This window comes from Manis javanica, chromosome 12 (genome assembly GCF_040802235.1).
Source record: "Manis javanica isolate MJ-LG chromosome 12, MJ_LKY, whole genome shotgun sequence".
Classification (NCBI taxonomy): Eukaryota; Metazoa; Chordata; class Mammalia; order Pholidota; family Manidae; genus Manis; species Manis javanica.
The window spans coordinates 55831424-55846280 of NC_133167.1; the positions used below are offsets into that span (position 1 = coordinate 55831424).

The 14857-nt window shown below is 39.5% G+C and overlaps 1 protein-coding gene across 7 annotated transcripts in view; it reads right to left on the minus strand.

The window, feature by feature from the left end:
- Nucleotides 1–14857, minus strand: part of OSBPL6 (oxysterol binding protein like 6) — a 237953-nt gene that overhangs the window by 139170 nt on the left and 83926 nt on the right. The gene's annotated exons all lie outside the window — the stretch shown is intronic.

Genomic DNA, 14857 nt, shown 5'->3' on the forward strand with positions numbered 1-14857 from the left:
AAACCTATAAAACAATTTAGAATCCATATTTAAATTCTCTTACACTGCTGTGGGAATATAAATTGGTAAGACCACCTCAGAAAAACATTTGACAGTATTTGTTAAAGGTAATAACAGTCTGTGACACAACAATTCCACTCTTGGATGCATGCCCTAAAGAAGTGAGTGCTTATGTTCATCAAAAGACAGATCTGAGAATGTTCATAGCTTTATTTGTATTAGACCCAAACTTGAAATAATCCAAATGTCCATTAAGGACAATAATCAGAAAAGAAAAGGAATGAACTACTTATGTACGCAATAGCAAGCAACAGCCTGGATGAATCTCAACACGAAGAGGACCGTTGTTTAATTCTATTTATAAAAAGTTCAAAGTCAGGCTAAATTAAAGTACAGTAAAGGCAGTCAAAGTGGTGGTCACCATTGGGTGGGACAATCTCTGAGAGGGATGACTGAGCCTTTCAGTATGCTAGGAATGTTCTGTATCTTCTTCTGGAGGTGGTTTTGTACAAGAATATAGATATAGAAAAGTCTACATTTAAGATTTGTGTACTTTACTATACATAAGCTACACCTTATAAAAAAATAAGCAAAAAACTACATGTTAACTTTACAACATTTAGTGTTCCCCAGCCTTGGGTAATTCATTCATTCACCCATTTATCCCAATGAGCACCTACCACTATACTAAGCATTGTAAGCATGCCACACACGGTCCTCACGGTTATAGAGTTTGGATGCTAGTGGAGAAAATCACTTGTCAGGAGCCAGTCCGAGCCACCAGCCTGATGACGCAGTCCGGGCAGTCAGAGGGAAGGGACAGCACAGCGGCCTTCCCAGAGGAGCAACCCCGATATCCCTCCTGCTCAGAATACCCCTCCTAATAAATTTGCTTATTTCGGTTTCAATTCAAGATGCCCCTTCAGGGAAGAGGTCATATCCAATTCTCCCTGAAAATTTTAGGTACTGGCCCTAAAGGAAATTGGAAAACACCACTATTGTCCCTGTGACTACCCCCGATGATAGGAAAGTGAGGCCCCATGAGTATTGGATCCAAGCTTATGGGAAAAAAGATATGGGAAATTTACCTGGGTCGAGGTTCCTTTCTCCGCCCCTACTTGGCCTCCAAATAACATATTCAATGATTAATGGCAACAGGTGGATACAGACAACAAATGCTATTCTTTGGTTAGCCAGCCAGAGAAGAGCCTGGCAAACTATAAAACAAATGAGAACAGGGCATTACCTAACTCCAGATCAGAAAAATCTCCATTGTAAGTCTTACTGAAAATGGATCCAAGGCACAGTTCATAAAATTTTTCCCTGCGTGCCAAAAGGTCATCATGTTCTTTTAGAGAGGGCCTCCTTCTTTGCTACGGAGATGAAGAATGGGAGTATAGCTATGAAAGAATGAGGGCCCAACAAAAAATTATGGAACAGTGAACTTTAGATAGTCATCTGTAAGGAAACCAAGAGTCTGGCACCTACCTAACCTTTGTAAGATTTTATGGCTGCAATCACTAAGAAAAAGCTTATTTAGAAACAAGTAAACCGCTAAGACCTGCCAAATAACTTAATCTTATTCTCCAAAATCATGTAACCATGCTATGTGTCAATTAAATGATTAATATCTGTACTTTATGTAATCAAAGAGTATATATCCAAGCTGCTACTTTTCATTAAATGCCAGGCTCAGCTTTTGCTAGTGTCCGTGTCCTCATTCACTTCGGTTAGTCACCAACGCCGTCCATCCTTCAGGAATCCTGGACTCGCTGGAGTTGGACTCCGGCAATCACTTCACCGGTAGCACTATTCATCTGGCAATAAATCATATGCCACCTTCTGACATCTCATCTGTATTTTCATTCAAGTACTTGACATTTTATATTTTGCTTAAATTTATAGCTGGTCTAACTTAAAATGAAAATTCTTTGGTTGTTTCTCATCTTTCTATGCCCTTAAATGCCCCGCACACTGTCTCATACACTGCAAGCATTCAATAATTTCTTGTTTATTAACCTAGCATACTACAGAACTTCTCATGGCCTTGGGTTTCCTGGCCAATGTCCTTTTCTCCAGGTTTTCACTTTTTTTCTGCCACCTCTGAAGCCTACAAATCTGTTAAGACACTTAGGACAGTGCACAGTTATATTAACATATAGTGTACCTACCAGTAAAGTGTAGGGTGTGACTGTTATTCTAGTTTTCTTTCATTAATCTTATAACAGAATGAAATCACCCTATATAACTTCATCCTTTCATAGAATCGTATAGTCAGAATATGGAAGAGGTAGACTGGGGAAAGCACAGACATAATTGATAGACTCATGTCACTGAGGAGAAAATGATAAACCTTGCTTTGATAGCGTGTGATGCGCTGGCAAAAACTAACATAGCCCGCCGCCTTTCTGGCCCCCCTTCTTGGAGTGCTCATGGCCCTGCCAACATCATGTGTATCAACACGCCCAGAAAATACATGTGGGATGATGTGCTTATTCACTTCCCCGGTATTTTTTTCTTTAATGTGACTCTAAGAGTCACTAATGCAACAGTGCCAGGAAAAAGCAAGAATCCAATAGCTGAATGTAGTTAATAAGTTACCACTGCTCTCACAAAACGAGCAAGAACTATGGATTGCTTTAGTTTCATAATTCATTTCTCTGTGGTTTTGTTACAGACAGCAGACCTCCTGTGATTCTTAAAACTACCTGTTATCACCTGAAGTCACAAGACTCTAAGGGCTGCCTCTGGAAGTCCCAGCCTCTCTCCATGTTCGAAAGCATCATGTTGGCTTTCCTGCTAACCTGCAGCTTCCCAGCAACTGACCGCCATTTGCCCCTTGCAGGAGCTATGCCCACTTTGGAGCGGGAGCAAGATGCTTACCCACTAGCCCTGTGGTTTCCCTGACGGAGCATGCTAACTTGGCAGCTAACTCATTTCTGTTCAGTTCTTTCCCAGGCATTCAAAGGGAGAAAACAAACATGGCAGGACTGTACTTCCTGTCCTTTCCTGGGGTATCTGGCCCTGTGAGCATGATGAACTGCCCTGAGCACGGCCATCAGAAGCCATGCTCCAGGTCTTGGAGGTCAGGTTACGTGCTGAACTGTATCTCACAAAATTCCTATGTTGAAACTCCAACCCCCAATGTGACTGTATTTGGAGACGGGGACTTTAGGGAGGTAATTCAGGTTAAATGAGGTCATAAAGGTGGGTCCTAACCCGACAGGACTAGTGTCCTTACAGGAAGAAGATACTAGAGTTCTATTTCTCTGCCCCTTGCCTTCCACCCCAGGCACACAGAGAAGCCACATGGGCACACAGGGAGATCTGTGAGAAAATAAATTTCTGTTGCTTAAGCCACCCAGTCTGTGGTATTCTGTTATGGCAGCCCTAGCAGGCTAATACAGTCTGTAAATTGCTGTATGGTTAGCATTACCCCATGAAAGTCGGACAACATATATACACTAGTTCACTGGGCTCAGTGTAGTCCCTGGATCATCTGGGCACAAAAAAGCATAAGAAGGCCCATTCTTAGGATTGAGACCAGTTCTGAATAGGCAAGCCCTAGAAACCTTGGTGTGATTTGCTCTTGCCTTATTCCATACCATGTTGTTCTTCCTTTTAATTTTTAAAACACATTGTTTCTTCTGCCTGGAAAACACTTCTTTTCCTTTATCACTTAATTATTCTAATTCAACCCAACTGTCAGTGTCTCAGGGAAGCATTCTCTGATCCCGCAGATGGGGTGCATCTCTCTGTCATACAGTCTCATACATCAGTGTTTTTGCTTCAGCACTTATCACAGTTTGTAATTCAAGATTTCTGTGACTTCTTTTTATGCACATTTTTTTGTTTTTTTTATTAAGGTATCATTGATATACAATCTTATGCTCAGTTGCACATGAGCAACATTGTGGTTACTACATTCCCCACTATTATCAAGTCTGCACCATATGCCCCATTACAGTCTCTGTCCTTCAGCATAGTAAGCTTCTCTGTACTATACTTCCTTCCCCATAGGCACATGTTTTAATCATTAGATTATAAGCTTCCCAAGGCTATGCAGTGCTCAAATATCTGTAGAACAAAGTGGGGCAGGAAGGCAAAAAGGAAAGGAAAATGATAGAGGAGGAAGGAAAGCAAGAGAAAAAGAAAATGAAAGAGAAAGGTTTAAGAATGCAGCACATGGTCCTAGTCCACTTGGGCTGCTATAACAAAACACCACAGCCCAGGTGGCTTAAACACAGTTCTAGAGGCTGCAAAGTCCAAGATCAAGGTTCAGGCAGATCTGGTGTCTCAAGAGAATCCACTTCCTAGTTCACAGCTGGCCGCCTTCCCACTGTGTCCTCAGAATGTGGAAGGGGTGAGGGGTCTCTGCGGCATCTCTCATAAGGGCACTAATCCCATTCATGAGGGCTCCACCCTCATTACCTAATCACCTCCCAAAGGCCCCACTCCAAACACCATCACCTTGTAGTTAGGATTTCAATATATGAATTTAGGGAGTAACAAACATTCAATACGCTGCATACACACTTGAGTTTTGTCATATTTGAGCCAGTGGTAGGTGGGAGCATGCTGAGCTACCTCACACTTGCCACCAAAATGTTGCTATGCTTCCAAGAGCTGCCCTCAATTTTCTAAGTCAAAGCCACCAGGAAAGATTCAATGACCTCAAACATACCTGTGGGACAATTATTCAATCCTGGCACTTGAAAACAGCACGAACTAAATTAATGTGTCTTGTGCAAACTTTTTGGGCTATGCTTAGTCATTTTATACACACATACACATACACACACACTTTTTAAATGAAAACAAATAGTAAGTAAAAAAAAAAAAGCCCTCCAAAATAGTACGAATTAAAAAGCTCCATGTTCCCCCGAGTTTTCACACTCACCTTGAATTCTGCACCAATGATTCCCAACCTAAGGCCCAGGGACCCCTTGGAGATGATGCACTCATTGTGAAGACCTCACAAATTTACCCACAGAGTAAATGCTGCCTGCAGATTAAATACATTAAACCCAATTATTACCATGTTGAAAACTATGAAAGTGGGGGCTCCTCATACTCCATGTAGTTCAAAGTCCCAGAGTTTGGAAATTAGTTATAGTCCAACCTGTTTCCCACAGCACAGAGAGACAAGGTCCGCCTGTAATACGGGCCCTCATTACTCTGCCCCAAACTGTTTCCAGTTGCCTTTGGGAATTCACGGAACACGTAAAGGGCTGCAGTGCCTGATCCTGTGGCTGGAGGAATATGGTCAGCATTCATTAATCAATGTTTGTGAATTGCTGTAAGGTCTTTAAAGGAGATGATGCCTTATAAATCCATAGTACTGGTGTGGTGATCAGTTTGGGCATTTTTATGAGAAAATTATGCTTCCAATCAAGTAATTACAGAAGACTATTTTTTTCATGCCTATGGATTTTGCTTTTCCCTGGTTTAGATAATTTTCAGAATTCAAGAGTAACTAAAAGATCTTACTGAACAAAGCAACTGGCATTCACAAGTTAGAACAGTGTTAGAATAGTGTCCCATGCAGAGCGAACTGTGGGCCCCAATGAAAAGGCACCTGCCCTGGAGAGCTCCCTGAGCATCAGGTTTCTATGCCACAGGCCCCTGCCAACACCCCTCCGTCAGGCCCTGGAAACTACTAATCTTTTCACTGTCTCCATAAATATTTTGCTTTTTCCAAAATGTCAAATAGTTGGAATCTTACAAAATGTAGCCATTTCAAATTGACTTCTTCAACTTAGCAATGTGCATTTAAGGTTTCTCCATGTCTTTTCATGATCTGAGAACTCACCATTTTTTAGCACTGAATAATCTTCCACTGTCTTGATGTACCACAGTTTATTGATCCATTCACCTACTGACTGACATCTTGAGTGCTTCCAAGTTTTGTTGCTTCAAGGTTTTGACAAGATTAAGAATAAAGCTGCTATAAACATCCCTGTTTATAGGTTTTTGGGTAGACATTAAGTTTTCAACTTCTTTGGGTAAATACTAAGGAGTGTGACTGCTGGATTGTATAGAAAGAATATGTTTAGTTTGGTAAGAAACTGCCAATCTGTCTTTCGAAGTGGCCAGTACCAATCTGCATTCCCGCCAGCAATGAGTATGAGTCCCTGTTGCCCCACAGCCTTGCCGTAACCTTTGGTGCTATGGGTTTTCTGGGTTTTGGCCAGTCTAATAGGAGTGCAGTGGGATCTCATGTTGTTGCAATTGCATTCCCCTGATGGCATAGGATGTGCAGCATCTTTTCATATGCTTACTTGCTATATCTATGTTTTCTTTGGTGAGGTGTCTGTTATTAAGGTCTTTGGCCCATTTTAAAATCAGGCTGTTTGTTTTCTTTTTGTTGAGTTTTAAGAATTCTTTGTATATTTAGGATAACAGTCCATTAGCATATGTCTTTTACAAATATTGTCTCCCAGTCTGTGGCTTGTCCTCTCATTCTCTTGGCATTGTCTTTTTGCAGAGTAGAAGTTTTTAATTTTAGTGAAGGCCAGCCTCTTCCATATTTAATCCATCATACCACAGTCTTAGAGAAGGAGGGTATTAAGCTATTTTCTGTTGCAATATCAAAAGGAAACTTGTCCTTATAGCATTTCATTTTACTGATGTATATTTTAAAATATTAATATTTCCTCTTTAAAAATGAATGTTGAACAGAGAAGACAAGTAGTGATTTTACATCTTACTATGCTGATGGACAGTGACTGTAATGGGGTTTGTGCGGGGGGACTTAGGGTGGGGAGAGGATAGTAAACATAATGTTCTTCAAAAAAATATAAATAAATAAATAAATTATTTTTAGAAAAATGAATGTTGAATTTAAATAAACACAGTGACACTTCACTTATTTATCTTGATTCATGACACGCTCCCCTTGGAGACAGATTCTAAACAATAATAATAAAGTGGAGTTTCACTACCATTTTGATACTAACTTAAAAGCTGTTGAGTGCATTTTCCCAATCAAAAACGATTCTCTTTTGCAAAACACATCACAGAAAATTTAATATTCAAGCAATAAGCAATTGGGGATATTTAACATATTTACTTCATTTATTGTAGATATTCAATTTGAAAACAGACATACTTCTCACACCAGCATTTTAAACCTGTAAGGACAGAGTTTATCTAGTAAAGAAAACAACAGCAACAAAAATTACCCCTGCATTTAATTCTGACTCTCCCTATGGAGTAAGTAAAATAATTCAAATTTGCATCTCTATGGTAACACAAATACACTTAACGTTTTGCCTTAGACACTGACTGTCTCAGAACATATGCGCCTTACAGACTAACCAAGGACACTGATGCTTGGGCCTCCTGACTCCACCCTGTGTGATACAAAATACCAGTCAAAATGTCTTACATTCTCATTAAATAATAATAACAGCAGTAAAGTTAAAAGCAGCGGGAGAAATCTGACAGAAGTGATGACACAGAGCTCTCTAGACCATAAAGGAAAACCAGACCCCCTCAGGTCTGAGGGGCCTTGTTTTCACACAGCAAATTTCTTGTTTTCAGAGATAAAAAGCCATTTCCCAAGAAAAAGTTCAAAGTGAGAAAACAGTTGAAGGAGGGTCAAGCAAAGTTGAAATTTGTTCAATACAAAATTCTCCATTTGAACTTCCATAATCTGTTTTCTGATCTCTTCACTCGACATTAATCACTTCACATCAAGGCCTCCAGCCATTTCCGAACGACTGAAGCCAGTGACTAATATTTGAGCCTCACCTTCTTGAACCTCTTTTTTATTCAGACACTTTCAACTGTAGCTTTTGTGAAAAGGCAAAGGAATAGGCAGAAAAACAGACCATAAAATATTTTAAGATCCCTCTGCAGTTCTATTTTCTGTGATTTCATACTTATTTCCTTATCCCCTTCTACATAACCTTACAGTCCTTTGTTATTTACCCCATACTTTTCTAAGAATCACATTTTTCAGTACTCTTCAATTTGAAGTATTAGTATGAACTCATGAAACAGCTTATGTGAAGGCAAAATTTCCCAACTTTATTCTCTGAAAAGGCCTAGAAATAATAACTAGCCAAGTAGGAGGGTCGTGTTCATACTGTGTCTTGAAATACCATCTCCATCAAAAGGAACTAGAGCTCCTTGGAGAAATGGCCAATTCCAGGTCTGGAAACAAAAAGGTACAATGAGACTGGAACGTCTTGTCTATCAAAGACTAGGAACGTCTTGTCTATCAAAGATTAGTAGGACCATGTTACAAATAACTAGAAAGATAAATGGACAATTGATTAATACCCATATACATTAACATACACATATAAATAGTTCCAATTAGATGCCAATTAGAAGAAGCTACCCTGCCCAGAAATTTGATCATCAAATAGAATAATGACTTCAAATGGACTGAAATATATCAAATGTGTTTAAATCCATAAGCTTATGAAGGTCTTTTCAAAAAACAAAATTATTGGTCACCTTTAGAGGCACACAGCTAAACAATTCATTTTGAAAATGGTAAATAAAGGGAAAGAATCACCATTTATCCTGCTTTTCCATTACAAGCCATACCATAAGGTAAATGGGACTTGATACAGAACAGTTTCTCTTTATAGAAGCATTCCAACTAATAACTGAAGAGAACATTAGAATTAGAAGATTACAATTCTGCATCTCCTAATGAACGAATGGGATCTCAGCCATGATCATCAATGGTTGCTGATTACCAGAGACCAGTCATGTCCTTCAAAAGTTTAATATGGGGAAATGAATCATCATCCAGTATTAACTCAATGCAAACAGCAAAGGGAATGAAGTCCAAGTTTTACTTTTTATGCTAATTTTACCTTTCGATCAGGCTCGTTTCTTCCCAAACAGTTAAAAAAAACTATGAGTAATTCAGCAACATCAGTATGTGAACTTTGGGAAAGAACCTGCTTGCCAGTAAAAGGAGTTAGAGGCTCCTATCAATGAGTTCATCCTTGGGTTCACTGCTCTACTTATGAGCCTATAAATTCTTGTACATTTATTCTCTACAAGCAGAAAGTAAGAATAATTCTGCCTCTTTTTTGTGTGTGTCTATGTTGTCCTTCTGTAACCTAAAATACAGATAATTAAGTTAAAGAATTCAAAGGAAATTCCCTACAGAAGAAAAACACATTTGGATCTAATTCTGCTGTTTAGTCCTCACTGATTTTTTTAAAAATGAAATGAAATTAAATGCAAGCTCTGGGTACAGTAACTTAACCACTGTTTTTATCATTTCCCTTCTACTTAATTAGCAAAACTGAACCATTAAGTAATCCCATTAAAAATTATGAGACAGAGGTAAATGGCTTTCTGGATCTTAACAATTATCACTACTTGACCTTACAAAATCAGCACAACCTCAAATGGAATTTGATCGAGAGGCATCCAAAAACATACAGGCAGATACATGAGGGGAAATTAGTCGGGGGCCTGAGGAGTGAGGAGGCATCTCTTGTCAGCAAATGACTCAGCTGGCTATAGGCAAATTATTTCATGGTGTGGCACCTCCTCCACCACCACCCTTCTAAACAGAATCAGTTCTGCTCCTGGAGGGAATGATGGATCCTTCCCACGTAAAGAAAAACTGCTCACCCCTCTACATGAGCTTAAGCAACGCTGAGAAGAGGCTATACCCTGGTTTTCTCAAAGTCTTAACCACGGAATCATCTTTCTGTAACTATGAGATGGGGTTCTAGCTCTAGTCTCAAAACAAATACCATCTAACTCTGGCTCAAGATCAGAGCCTCACAGCACGATGCTGAATGGAAGAAGCCAGATGCAAGAATATGTACTGAGAGCTTCCACTCCTATGAAGTTCAAGCACAAACAAAACTAATCTCAAGTGGAAAAAATACCAGAACAGAACAGCAGATGGGGAGATGACTGAGAAGGGGCATGAGAGAACTTTCTAGGAGGTGGAATTGTTCCTACAGGGGGCGTAGGTCACACAGGTTTATCATCTGTCAAAACTGTACAGCTATGATTAGTGCTTTTCATAAATGTATGTATACTTTGAGAAACTATCAAAACCATCATCATCATCATGTGAGGGGTGTGCGTTGGTGAAGGTACAGATGATACACATGGCAGAATACTGATAACTGTAGTTGGGTGATGGATGGGTACATGGAGGTTCACCATACTACTTTATTTTGTACATGCTTGACATTTTCCACACCAAAGATCTTTTAAAAAGACTACAGCTTTAGTACCCTCTCTGCTACTTAACAGCTGCTGCGTCTCTGGGAAAATTTCAACCTTTCTGAAGCTCATTTTGTCCATCTCTAAACGGGAGATAATGGTCTCTGCATAGCTCACTCAAAATAACCCTGGTCTTTGCTAAGTATCAAGTGAGACAATGGATAGAAAAGCAACTGCTAAAACTGTGAAGAAGTATGTAAATATAGAAAAGTAATAATAACAAAAATTTGTAATTACTAATAGACTATGCTCCACCTTGGAGTGTTTGAAGAGACCATTGATAAACATCTTTCAACAGAAGCATGAGGTATATATATTTGTTTTTCAATAATTCCTGCTTGAAAAAAATACTGGTAGAACTGATAAACCAGAAGTGTGGATAACACATCACACCCCCTGATTTCAAACTACTATAAAGTTACAATAATCAAAAGAGTATGGTACTGACAAAAAAACAGACACACAGATGAATGGACTGAACAGAGAGCCCAGAAACAACCCGCACTTACACAGTCAACTAATTTACAACAAAGGAGACAAGAACACACAACAGAGAAAGGACAGTCTCTTGAATAAATGGTGCCTGGAAAACTGGACAACCACATGCAAAAGATGAAACTGGATCAAGTTCTTACACCATACACACACAGAAAAACTTGAAATGGATTAAAACCTAAATGTAAGACCTGAAGTCATAAAACTCCAAACAGGAAACATAGGCAGTAAACTCTTGGACATCAGCCTTAGCAATTCTTTTCTGGATATGCCTCTCCAGGCAAGGGAAGCAAAAGCAAAAATAAACAAGTGGGATTACATCAAAGTAAAAAGCTTCTGCATAACAAAGGAAATCATCCACAAAATGAAAAGGCAACCAACTGAACTGGGGAATATATTTTCAAATGATATATCTGACAAGGCGTTAATATCCAAAATTCATCAAGCCCCCTATAAGTCCACACCAAACAAACAAATAATCTGATTAAAAAATGGGTAAAGGAACTGGCATTTTTCCAGATGACATACAGATGGCCAACAGGCACACCAAGATACTCAGTTTCACTAATCATCAGGGAAATGCAACTTAAATTAAAAGCACAATGAAATAATCACCAGTCAGTATAGCTAGTATCAAAAAGTCAAGAAAAAGCAAGTATTGGCAAGGATGGGAGAAAAGGGAACCGTTGTGGGAATGTAAACTGGTACAGCCACTATGGGAAATAAAATGGAGTTTCCTCAAAAAAATTAAAAATTTAAATACCATACAATCCTATAATTCTACTTCTGAGTATTTACCCAAAGGAAAAAAAACCCAATAATACAAAAAGATATATGCACTCCTAGAACAAATACAGATGGCTAACAGGCATATGAAAAGATGCGCCATGTCACTAATCACCAGCGAAATGTACATCAAAACCACAATGAGGTATCACCTCCACCAGTTAGAATGGCTACTATTCAAAATACAAGAAATAACAGTGTTGGTGAGGATGTGGAGAAATGGGAACCCTCCTACACTGTTGGTGGGAATGGTAATTGGTGTAGCCACTGTGGAAAGCAGTATGGAGGTTCCTCAAAAAACAAACTAGAAATACCATATGACCCAGTAATTCCACTTCTAGGAATTTATACAACTATACATCTATTTTAAAATAGTTTTGATGACACAAATATTTATATTTGACTACAAAATATACTATATGATTTATTTTGCATAGCTTCCTAATGATGCAAAAATTTAGCCTTTAGAAAAAGTTTGAGTGCCTTGTGCATACATCAACTTGATTACAGAGAGAAGATGCCTAAAAGCAAAATCCAGAAGGAAGTTGGTTTAGGATTTTACATGATGGAGATAATTCACATGTTCAAAATTGAGAATTAACTATTATAAAACCTACTGAAGCTTGGCCATCCAAAATTATGTTCATGAGTTCATATAAAATCACAACATTAGGGATAAGAAACATTCGATTCTTAATGTGAATTGATTATACTCGGAAACTAGAAAGCTCTACATCTAAACATTTGGCTCCCTGATGTTAAGGCACATAAATATTCAACTCATGAAGCCCAGTGGACATATGGGCCATTCCTTAATTTTATTTTTTTTAAACTTGTCTGTTAGGCTAACTTTAGTCAGTTACAACTATCACAAAACACATTTGCACTGAGGAAATATTGCAGGTGTAATCCTACTGTGATATCTCAGACTAGTCTCCATAAACCAGGGTATCCCCTGAAAATGGGTTAGTCTGAAGTGGTGGTGAGGGTTCAAGTCTCAGAGTAAATAAGCATGCTTATGTTTAAGCAAGTGCATTCTATTTCAAAAGCATACTCACAAGAAGGTCACTTGGATAAATTCCTTTAAACTTATCTTCAAATAATAGATGTATCCACAAACTGCCTGCTTGCAATGTGCCAACATTTCTTAAGATCCAGTTCAGGGAACATGTTCCTTTCATTTCAGCTTTCAGTCCCGGCCCTTCAGCTCTGCATGAAATGACCTGGTGCACTCCTCTGCAGGCAGCTAGCTTCACATGCCATGTCCATTTCTTTCCACATAACTCCACCAAACAGCATCAGCTAACCCTGCCAACTGCTGGGTTTTAGGATGGCCTGGAGAAGACTATCTGAGCTTCTGTTTATGAAATGACTAACAAAAACATGACTAAAACTGCCTACCTCTAATTCCTTTCTTGTGGTAAGGCACATTATAAAATACTGCAGAGAAAGGGGCACTCACTTCAATAAATCAAGGCTATAAGCTAAAACCCCTACTCCAGCCATCACCCTGTTAGCAAAACCTTCACACACAATCTAATTGAAGTTAGGTTCCAAGTTTGTATTTCCGCTTACAGACTAACATCTCTGTTCCATAGAAGGGTCTTGCTGCTTTCTCTGAACACTTACTCTTTGCCTTTTTTCTCCTTTCATACATCACAGAGCTGTACAGCTTTTCTGCCATCAGAGAGGAATGTTTCCTATGCCCACAAAACCACATAGATGCCCACACGATCCAAGTCAAGGAGCTGAGCTTCTGGACTACTTATCTGGGACTCTGACTGCCCCTTCCTATGGCAGAGAAATCACAGGCATCAAGATCAAACCACAGGAGGGTGTGAACACTATGGCCTGAATGGATTCCAAGCATTCTGGACCAGATGACTTCTTCCAATGTCACTTTTAACTCTGAAGTCCTACCTTTTAGAAAGAAACACTAAAAAGCGCAAGAACAGAGGAATTAATGAGAACAGAGAGTTTGAAAGAAGCTCTGCAGAATTTCGGGCCGAACCATTCCTCTGTCATCTGGTTCCTCAAATCAGTTCACTTTGTTGAACTTGTTTCAATCCCACTTTTTCTCTAAACCGAGGCCCTGATGTCACATTATGATATGAAGGAAGGGAAGGTGAGGAGCTGGGTAATTGCTAAGCAGGGTTCAAGACAACCACTATAGTACCCAACCTCCCAATCACTGGAGAGGAACTCTTACAGACTCAGGTAGTGGGGGGCGGTGGTGCCCATACCAGGGAGGTACTTCCTTGAAAATTCTTCTAGAGAGTCCCAGAAAGTGAACATTACAAAACAGCAGACCCCAAAGCTTCTCACAATCACTGGGGGTGGGGCAGCCTGTTTAGAAATACTAATACCTGAGCTTCACCCCAATCCTACTGGTTCAGACTCTCTGGCATGGGCCTGGAAATTGCAATATTTAATAAGCTCCCCAGTGAGTGCTACGGTTTGCAAACTAGAATATTCTAGTTGCCACTACTGTCTAATCTTTCTCAGTTTTCACCTTGTGTGCCCCCAGTACAGTTGTCAAATAAAATATAGGACATCTAGTTAAATCTGAATGTCAAAGAAACAAGGAATCTTTTCATATAAGTATGTCTCAAATATTGCATTTTACACAAAAGAAATGAAGTGATAACATTCAGGGCTCCAGTCCTTTTTGGCAATCATTTCAGCAAAGGGATGGTGGCTTTACAATCCAGGAACTAGCAATCACCCACTCAGCCCCTGAATCTCCAAGTGCCCAGGGAGCATTTTTGGTACAGTAACTCATATGGCCACATGTAGTTTCAACAGAACACCAATCTTCAGCCTTAGGTATTAAGAATGCAAAGGATAAACACACAAGCATGGAAATATGAGCACTTCTTTCTGTGCAATGTCCAGCATTTCAGCAGGTGAAATTATACAACAAGTACACACCTAGAATGACTGCGGCCACTGTCACCTGTAGTCTGAGGAGGAATGGGCAGTAGAGCAGGAATACAGAAATTGTCCCCCTTTGGTACCAGTGCCTACGAGGATATTATCATTGTTACAGGAATTCAGAATTTCAATCAACATAGTTCTTCTGGGGCTTCATGGTTTCAGGCAGGAAGAGTGCGTGATCAGAAAGAACAATGGCCTTCAAAGCTGAAACCAACTGTGAGCCTTAAAAGATCTCAAAAGAGGTGCCTCAGAGGACAGATGAGATTGCCAGAATGACATATCCCGGTTTCTGGAGGCTCCGCTGAATACTGCCTCCTCTGCAGTCCTCAAGCATGAAGAGCCCCTTGCAACCTTTCTGTTCCCACGGAAAGCCCTTGCAAACAGAAATGGCACACTCATAGTTAATGAAATTTTATGC